Below are 8223 nucleotides of genomic sequence, written 5' to 3'. Positions count from 1 at the left end.
CAACACCGACAGTGTTAATCCTGCGTCTGTAACTGCACGCCATGTTGACTAATAGTAGTTCTCCTGGTCTGACGACAGAGGCGCGACCAGCACCACCTCACACTACTGCTGTCAGGGAACTGAAGAGCGTTTGCGCAGGAGGTCTGCACGGCCCAATAGCGATGCAGACAATGAATGTAAAACGACAGCCAAACATTCCTCGAACTAATTCAATACAGACAGTATTCACTCTCTTGTTGATACGATCCGCCATGTTGGTGTCTATGTCCAGCAGTCACCACCAGGTGGCGTGTAGGGAGACTCAAGAAGCGTCCTCTCTTCCCAGTGGTCGAGAGACGAATGAAAATAAAACATAAAATAATAATAATAATAATAATAATAATAATAATAATAATAATAATAATAATAATAATAATAATAATAATATCAATAATAACGTAACTACGATCAGGGGATTACAGTTAAGCAGTTACATACCTGTGCTACAGAATGTACATACAGTGAGTGATTTATGTATTGTATGTACATACACTAACTGGTGTATGTACATAGAGTTCACTTTAATATCAGTGTTAGGTATTAAAGTTTCCTTGTTTGAAGTCTTAACGACTCTGAGTAGTCGATAGGCTTACAGACCAATTAATTCAGCAATGTGTAGGTAAGGTGGGCGGAGGGTAATTGTTGGGGTGGGTAGGGGGGGCTAGACACCTCTGGTGAGGGTATATAAGCGGTGAGGTGTAACCTACGATCATTCCAGTGGAACATCTCGTCAGTTCATTTCATTTTTTTTTAGTGTTTATATTATTTTTTACATCATGGTTAGTATTACTTTATTTATATGAACGTTAGTGGCTCGTATGACTGTGTTAGATACAACTTCTATTTTCTTACGGGTTTAAATATTTATTCCATTGTTTTGAGCTTCAAAATCTCGTTAGTACATACTCCTATACCAATCTTGTGGGCGGTAGTCAAAAGATTAGAGGTACATAATGGGGTTCAGGGATTGATAACTTGCTCAGTTATTACAATTTCTGGGCCTAATCCCTGGATCCATTATATACCTCCGTAATCTTTTGACTACCACCCACAGGACGAGTATAATAGTGCATAACAAACACATTACCCTAGTATTAATATACTGACAACTGGTCTCGTGTAATATATTATATGTATATATATATATTGTATATATATTAGCAATATTATATATATATTGCTGTATAGTCCTTGTGGCTTAGCGCTTCTTCTGATTATAATAATGTATATATTATATTCTTTTTTCCTTAATACACTAAGCTAGCCTCTTAAATTTAAGATTTACTCCATATACTCAATGTGGGCCTTAACACTTGAATTAGTAAGCTAACATGGAACTTCATACGGGCTATGCATAAATTTTTATAAATACTCCATCAATCTCGCCTTGATAAATATACCTTGCCTTAAATTTACCCTGTACCTAATGTCTTTACTAAATATCCTGGTTTGCATAAAATTTTCCAAATTGTTACAGCATGCGACGAGGACTTTAACTTCGTGTATCATAACCCTTCCCCTCTAGCACTTTTTGATCATAATAGCCCTTCCCCCATTTACATTGCCACCCAGTGAAGTGTCGAGTTCAGTAATCGACAAGGTACCCATCCTTAACTAAATGGCTTGCTTCATTATATATTTAGTTCCGCATAACTAAAGCGAAACAGTCTTGTACAAATCAGACTCGCTGTCCTAAACCGCTGCTAGTCCAGCATTCCCGTGCTCTCTAGACTTCCTACCCTTTTACTTCCCTTGTTTCGTACAAATTCCACCGCATTGAATATTATACAAACTTTCTTACTATTTTTAAAGCTGTACTGAAACTACCATCCCTTCAGTATAATAAAATTACGACGTACATGTGCCATACTATACATTATTCGTAATTATTAACATTAAAACTACTCGCATAGTCACAATCTACTGCTCTAATTAGTCTCAACCCCTTGATTCTAAATTTTACTCAAACATTTACTTTAGTTCTTAGTAAAATCACTTCACATTTTCCTTAGTCCACTGTTGTCAATGTCTTCCCCTTGCTGCTTAATTACTTAATTTCCTTCAGCTGTTCCTAGTCTTGCTGGTCGTGACCTCGGTAGTAAGTAAACCACAGAATGACGAGCAGCCAGACTTGCAAAATGAACCTCAAGAGAATGTAGACGCGCTCTTACTGGCTAATCGCCCACAAGATAACTTGGCAGCATCAATATTTCCTCGCCCACCAGTCGATTCTGAGAACTTCCATGAACCATGCAACTACTACTGCCGTAAACCTGCGGGTCTTCACAGAGGAGATTTCTATTGTTGTGGACCAGAATCCCTCCCAATAATAAGGGAACAAAGTACGTATAGTAACTTTAAAAACTTCCTATTTAATTTCCCATGTGCTATATTGGTTTAATTTAACTATGCCATACTTTACCTTGATTACAGAGAATAAAGTAACCCTGTATTATCTAGGGCACGCTGGTAGATGTCCTCCCGCTTTGACAACGTGCACTTCTCGCAGAACTTTTGCCGCTCCCCCAGTAAGTTCATAAACCTAATTGCCAACAAATTCGTGAAATTGAATTAATTCCTTCTCGGTTTCATTTAAATTTCTCCTTTCCAGGTATGTCCTCACGACGGTCACTGCCCTCGCGCCCAGAAATGCTGCTTCGATACCTGCTTGGACTACCATACCTGTAAACCCGCACACTAACTACTGACTTTATAAAATAAATTCTGCCTCCTACATATACTTCGCATCTTCCCTGAACTCGGGTTTTACTATAACCTAACTTTTATTACTGAAACAAGTTTCCCAAACTTACAGAATACTTCTCTGCATGTATCTCAAACATTAAAGTCCTACAACCTCCCAAATTTAACTACTGCCTAGCACGTGTAGTGCTACTAAATTTACAATCTTCAACTAAGATTCCTTACAGTAAACCCATCTATACACTCGCCACTTGCTCTTATTCCCTAACCTAGCTTCGAGGGCCCTCCTTCCCCCCTCTCCCCGCCCTAAACTTTCCTATATTCATCTTCGTGTATATTTTTTTCCATGTAAATCATTCCTCGTCAATCTACACATCTTCGTCCTTCCATTTCCATTGAGACTCTAACCAGTAGTGTTCGCCGTAGAATCTTTATTTCCTGATCAACGCTTCATCAGGAAATAGATTCTATGGTGAAGGAAGGGGAACGTGTGAAGTATACCATAGTCAGCAGCAGAACTCTGCTACTGACGATGGTATACCTTTCTCTCCCCACTTTCTTCAGAAGGTGGCTCAGTGGACGAAGTTATTCTCTTACTGGCTTGTTGAAATGAAAGTCTGCATTGAAGTATTTAAGAGTGCGGAAGGGGGAAGGTTTTGCATCCCTTAAGTTCCTATGAACTCCGTTCCCCTTCCTACTAATTTCCGTAAGTCCTACGAAATTACTCTTCCTGGGGTTCCTTAAAGCTGCAGCACCCTCTTAGGACTATCTTTATCAGATCAGTTTTGGATCTTTGTCCTGGTACCTTCCGAGTGACATCACTCCTGGTACAGGATAACTCCTTCGTACATCAGACCTCCGCAAGTCTTTGCCAGTGTTTCTGGCTTCAAAGATGCGGAGATTGTCACATCGCCCACCCATTTTTGACTGAATTCCTGTCCCGCCAAAAGACCATTAACTGACTACGCTGCTAAACTACCAAGAGATGACCAACAAGACTCCTTGCACACTAAATTCCAGTACACAATGGGTAAAATTTTAGTCTCCTGATAGTATCGGCAAGACACTTGTGGCATGGTAAGTGAAACTTATTCTCATTCCAATATGGGCTGCTTCCCAACCAGGAAACGAGGTGCTGGTTGGGAGGCATCATAAATAGGATCAGTCATTAATAGTACCTCGGTTCATTGGCCACTTAGTAAAGCCCGCCAAACCTGTAAAGCATGTGGCTCGCTTGACAACTGCCTTACTTTTTCTTTTAGGCTGCTGGTTGTCTAAGGCATCCTCTGGCTGTCTCTTTACCAAGTGCTATACACTGGTATTACTGTACATAAATACCAGCATTTTTGAAAGGAATTTAGATTTTGATTGCTCGGCTTTATCCCATTGTGACGAGGTATAAAAACCATATTAAACCTGTTTGTAACAGAACTTGCGCAGTGTTGCTAAATATTTCTTGCTCTAAAGTGGTGCCTCTTCAAGGGGGGGCTCCTTGGCGTGGTGAAGAGGCTCTTGGTCTGAGGAATTAGACCTATCGGTTTTCTTCCTCAGACCGAACCTAATTACCCCCCAATCTCCCCTCCCCTATCCCATCCTCCCCATCCTCCCCTTTTTCCTTTCCTCCTCCTCCTCCCCACTCCTCCCTTTTGCCCTTCCTCTTTTTGTCCTTTGGGATTTCTCCCACAGGCGCGCTAGTTCCTAGGTAGGAGAAAGGACACCGGGGTCCATCCCATTCCGTTGAGGTTTCTTGGTGGTGGCGTAGTTTGCCGTGGAATCTGGATTGCCTAGGGATGTCCCGATCCCTCTCCGGTATCCCGGAGTAGCTTTGGGTGTCTTTTGGGCGACGGGTGTAGCTCTGGAAGCCACCTTTCGGATTCCGGGGGTGGTGGCTGAAGGAGGTATGCTTTGTGGCGGATATCCGGCCGCCCTCTCTTTTTGTCCACCGAGGTAGCTCGGCAGATGTGAGGTTGCTATCCCAGATTGCTGGTTTACTGGCATGAAGGGTAGGGTATGGCACAGGTTCCATGCTGCATCTGCGCTACTAGCGGTGTCGAGTCCTCTTGGGCGCGGAGGGAGATTTCTGGCCCTTTCATCCCTCCTAGGAGCTATCCCTCCCCGGTCCCCCCCTTTTTTTTTTTTTTTTTTATTTTTATTTTCATTTCTTTCTTTTTTTTTCTTAAAAACAAAAAGAAAGAAGTAACCTAACCATGGCAGCCCTAGTCCATGAACCTGGTACCCCCGGGCCCCTTCTTGATACCGCACCCCGTTCTGACCCCGCCTCGTCTTTGGACCACTCTTCAGACATTCCTCATGCCTCTGTACCTATTGCCGGTGCTGTTTCCTCACCCGCTTCAGGTACTGAGGCCTCGACCGACTCCTTCGATTTATCAGACCTTCGCTCTCCTCTGACTATGCTTCCGGCCTCTCCCTCTACGGTGCGGCAATTTTCAAATCGCCGACCCGTTCCACGTCGGATCAACTCTGGTCCCACGCCTAAACGTCAACGACAATTACCTGCTGATGATACTTCTCCACCTTCACCTTCTCGTTCTTCTCAGAAACGATCGACACGTCCTTCACTACCTTTCCACGCTCAGTTTCAGACTGAACAGTGGACTAAATTCTTCACTTTACGACCAACTTCCTCTACTGCCTATCTTTCTGACCATAGTATTGGCAAGGCACTCCTACGCCATGTTGGTAAAGATATTTCTTTTCATGCTCTTAAGAGCGGTACGCGCATCATTACCGTACAGAATGCTACCCAGGCTCGTGAGCTCTCTCGTCTTTCCCATATAGATACTGTTCCTGTCACCCTTGAAAAACATCATTCCCTCAATTCTTGTAGTGGTACCGTTATTCTGCCCCATACCATAGTTCAACAAAATTTCCAGACATGTGGCACCGACATTCTAGAACAGCTGGAACTCCAAGATCTCCCAATCCTCAAGGTAGACACTTACGTTCTTCCTGCCCGTGGGCGGAGACGATACCCTAGCAATGTGGCTCGTTTAACTTTTGACAGCCGAGAACTCCCATCCTCCGTTTATATAGCAGGACATCGGTTACAAGTTCGAAAGGTGATCCCTACACCACAACAGTGTAGAAATTGCTGGCGATTTGGCCATCCAGCGAAATATTGCAGATCTATCGCCGAATGCCCAGTCTGTAGTGCCGATGACCATTCTAATACGTCTTGCAATCGATCTCCCTCTTGCCTTAACTGTCATGAGGCTCACCCTTCGTACTCTCGCCGTTGTCAGGTCTATTTAAACGAGCGGGAAATCCGTTACCTCAAAGAGACAGAAGGTCTCCCTTATGCCATGGCAGTTTCTCATCTCCGCCTCCAAGGGAGACTCCCACGTGTTTCTTATTCCCGTGTTTCAAAACGTCCCCCCACTTCTGGTATCCCATCTTCTACACCCACCTCTGTGGTTACCTCTCCCATAATCACTCCTGTATCTAATCCTTTTGCTGTCCTCGGCTCAGACGTCCCTACTTCAACGCCTCAGTCTAATCTCGCTTCTTCGAGTTCTCTCTTACAAGCCTCAGTATCGACGAGACCTCGTACGACACCTCTTCCCAATCGTCCCTCTACTTCTCAAAAGTCAAAAAAAGGTCCGGTAACACCTCCTACCCATCTTCCACCTCCTCATTTTACCCTCCCTGTCTCTGTCCCTAGTTCTTCCCCTCTCACTGGCTCAGTTACAAGTGCAGAGGTTCACCCTCCTCGTAATGTACCTTCCTCCCCTGTTCCCTCCCAAGTTTCTTCCTCTTCTGCCACCTCCCAGGTTCCTGTCTCTTCTGTCCCCTGCCACGCTTCTCCAGTTCCCTCCACCCTTTCGCCCCCCCTACCTCGGTACAGTCCAATACAGTTCCAATCTTTACTCATCCTCCCCCTACCATTCCCAATATTGTCTCCCATACGACATCTCTGAATTCTGAAACACTTGAAGCAATCTCTGAATATATTGCAGAGACCAAACCATCAATGGACACTGATCCACCTTCCGCTCTTTCTCTCTCCTCTGCTCCATCTGCGCAACTCCTTTCTTCACAGCGCACCGTTCCTTCGCTGCTTGAACATTTTCCACTGCCTCCGCATGTGGACTTTTCTAACCCTTCTAGTCCGTAGGAACCCTTACCTGCGGATTTCAAGTATCTTTATCATTGCCAATCATGGCCTTTTTACAGTGGAATATACGCGGCCTCAGGGGTAATCGGGGTGAGCTTCAGATGTTACTCTCCCAGTTTGCCCCTGTTGGTGTTTGCTTACAGGAACCAAAATTACACTCTGCTGTTATTTCTCACATCTCAGGCTATAATTTATTGCATTCTTCAGATCCTTTTCCTGATGGGACCTTTAATGAAAGTGCCCTTCTTCTCCGCACTGATAATCCGTACCATCAGCTATTTGTTCATACTTCGCTGCATTACACAGCAGCCCGTATCCACTTACATAGGTGGTATACGCTCTGTTCTTTATATCTCTCTCCTTCTCGGGCATTATCTATTCCGGATTTTGCCTTCCTAGTTTCGTCATTACCGCCACCGATTCTGTTACTTGGTGATTTTAATGCCCACCATTTCCTCTGGGGAGGGTCTCACTGTGATTCCCGTGGAATTCAGTTAGAGGCTTTTCTTGCCACCCACCCCCTCCATGTTTTAAATACAGGTACTCACACCCATTTTGATCCTCGGACTCATACTCTCTCTTGCATCGATCTCTCAGTTTGCTCTTCCTCCGCCGCATTAGACTTTACTTGGTCTGTTCTCCCGGACTTATATGACAGTGATCATTTCCCAATCATTCTTACTTCCCCTTCATATTCGCCACCTCTTCGCACCCCACGCTGGCAATTTAATCGGGCAAATTGGAACCTTTACTCACACCTGACTGTTTTTAAAGAGGTTCCTTCTTCGTCCTCCATCGATGAGCTTTTACACCTCTTCTCGTCCTCCGTTTTCACCGCAGCTTCTCATTCTATACCCCAAACTTCGGGCAGGCATTCTCAGAAATGCGTGCCTTGGTGGTGGTCTGCTTGTGCTCGTGCAGTACGTTTGAAACGCGCTGCATGGGGCAGGTACCGGTACAATAGAACCACAGAGCGACTCCTTGATTTTAAACAGAAGCGTGCGATCGCTCGCCGTGTCATCCGTGACGCTAAACGCACTTGCTGGCGAGATTGTCTCCACCATCACCTCTGCTTCCTCTATGAGTGCAGTCTGGAAAAAAGTACGAAAACTGAGTGGTAAATTTTCTCCTGACCCGGCTCCTGTTCTGCGGGTTGCCGGTGTTGATATAGCAAACCCACTAGATGTTGCCAATGAAATTGGCAATCATCTGGTCCGTATTTCTCAGGGACTCCATCTATGCCCCTCATTTCTTTCCTCAAAGTCTGCCAGAGAGTTAGCACCCTTGGACTTTTCTTCTCTCAGAGAAGAACAGTATAATGTGCCTTTTACACTTCAAGAACTGGA

At 44.4% G+C, this 8223-nt stretch overlaps 1 long non-coding RNA gene across 1 annotated transcript; it reads left to right on the top strand.

Annotated features, from left to right (window-relative positions):
• The first annotated feature begins 697 nt into the window (after nt 1-697).
• On the top strand, nt 698-2797 carry LOC138851300 (uncharacterized). The gene is made up of 4 exons (XR_011391137.1): nt 698-818; nt 2105-2381; nt 2500-2567; nt 2651-2797. It is a non-coding gene; the product is annotated as an uncharacterized lncRNA (long non-coding RNA).
• Nucleotides 2798-8223: the final 5426 nt, after the last annotated feature.

The sequence above is a fragment of the Cherax quadricarinatus genome, unplaced genomic scaffold (assembly GCF_038502225.1).
Source record: "Cherax quadricarinatus isolate ZL_2023a unplaced genomic scaffold, ASM3850222v1 Contig282, whole genome shotgun sequence".
Classification (NCBI taxonomy): Eukaryota; Metazoa; Arthropoda; class Malacostraca; order Decapoda; family Parastacidae; genus Cherax; species Cherax quadricarinatus.
This window is presented reverse-complemented; position numbering and strand designations above follow the sequence as displayed.